General features: G+C 43.7%; 1 protein-coding gene across 1 annotated transcript in view; it reads left to right on the top strand.

The window, feature by feature from the left end:
• Positions 1–1841, top strand: part of LOC119430289 (annexin A2-B) — a 42021-nt gene that overhangs the window by 28429 nt on the left and 11751 nt on the right. The window lies entirely within an intron of this gene.

Below are 1841 nucleotides of genomic sequence, written 5' to 3'. Positions count from 1 at the left end.
AAAAAAAAAAAAAAAAAAAAACGCTTGTTGAATGTCCTCAACTGACAATACGGACATGCACATCATCTTCCATTCACCCCAGGAATCCATGATATATCCAGCTGCGTGTGTCCCTTCAGGGCATGAGCATTTTCCTTCACCGTCTTTTTGTCAAGAAAATTTTATCAATTGCGTTGAGACCAGCTGATCAGATCCATAATAATTTACAATTTGGAAGATGCATAAAGAGAGTCTCTGAGAAATATTCACAGGACAAGAGCAAAAGCAGGAGGGAGGCAGGACAGGGAAAAAGTCTCTGTCTTTGTCGAGAGCAAGTCAGAAAAGAAATTGAGAGCTTTGTCTTTCGACTCTGCTCTTTCTTCATCACGACAAATTGAAGCAATACCATCATCACTGAGGAGGAGGCCCCAATCCATTGATTCATCTCCTGCTCCATCCTACCACAACACATGAACAAGATGCTCAGACACTTCAATTCCTCCACTTGAAGCAGAGTCTCCCAACCAACCAATGAGGTATTCCACTCATTTTTGGTCAATAACCATGGCCTCAGACCTTAAGGAACTGATTCTCATTCCAGCCACTTTAAACTTGGCTGCCAACCACCCCCAGTGCATGCTGAAAGTCTTGACCTGAAGACACCAACAGAACAGCATTGTCAGCATAAAGCAAAGACGAGACCATGAAGAGGCAGCACGGTGGCGCAACTGGTAGAGCTGCTGCCTCTCAGCAAGCAGGTCCTTGGTTCAAACCCCAGTCCAGGGGCCTTTCTGGGTGGAGTTTGCATGTTCTCTCCATGCATGCGTGGGTTTTCTTCGGGTGCTCCGGTTTCCTCCCACAGACCAAAAACATGCATGTTAGGTTGATTGGTAACTCTAAATTGTCCCTAGGTGTGAGTGAGAGAGTGAATGTTTGTTTGTCTCGTTTGTCTCTATGTGGCCCTGTGATGGACTTGCAACCCGTCCAGGGTGTACCCCGCCCCTCGCACAGTGATTGCTGGACACGGGCACCGGCGTCCCCCGTGACCCAAAATGGAATAAGAGGGTAAAGAAAATGGATGGATGGATGGATGGAGACCATGAAGTTCCCAAACTAGACAACCTCCTCACCCCAACTCTCATCTCGAGACCCTGTCCATGAACATCACAGAGGATTCCAACCCACACTGGTTACGAGCTTGAATTTGTACCAAAAATTGACACAGATCCTGCTTTGTTTATACAAGGACTGGATAGCCCTTAAAAATGATCCAGGCACCCCACACTAAGGCAGTACCCTCTACAAAATGCCTCAAGGAACATGGTCATAAGCCTTCTACAGTTCCACAAAACACATATATTAGAGAGGAAAACTCCCATGAGCCCCTTAGCAACTCCACAAGGGTTAATATCTGTTCCACTTTTCCACAACCATGACAGAAGCCACATTTTCTCCTGAATCTGAGGCTCTACAGTCAGTCGGAGTCTCCCTTCCAACACCCTAGAATAAACTTTCCAGGGGAGGGCAAGAAATGTGAGCCCATAGTTGGAACACACTCTCCAGTACCACTTTTTAAAAATGGGAACCACCAGCCCGGTCTGCCACTCCACAGGTCTTGTTCAAGTCCTCCATGTAACACTAAAGAGATGTGTCAGCCATGACAGCCCCACAACATGAAGAGTCTTCTCGATAACTATTATTATAATAATATTATTATTATTATAGTAATATTATTAATAAGTAATATTAGTATATTACTATTCATCTATTACTTTATTTATTTATATAACCTTTCAACTTAGCAACATAAAAAGGGATTGATCTAGAGGGCATTGTTATATATATATATATATATATATATA

Source organism: Nematolebias whitei, chromosome 2 (assembly GCF_014905685.2).
Source record: "Nematolebias whitei isolate Nwh7 chromosome 2, NemWhi1, whole genome shotgun sequence".
In the NCBI taxonomy this organism is placed as follows: domain Eukaryota; kingdom Metazoa; phylum Chordata; class Actinopteri; order Cyprinodontiformes; family Rivulidae; genus Nematolebias; species Nematolebias whitei.
Note: the sequence above shows the minus strand (reverse complement) of the source record. Positions and strands in the feature narration are given on the sequence as shown.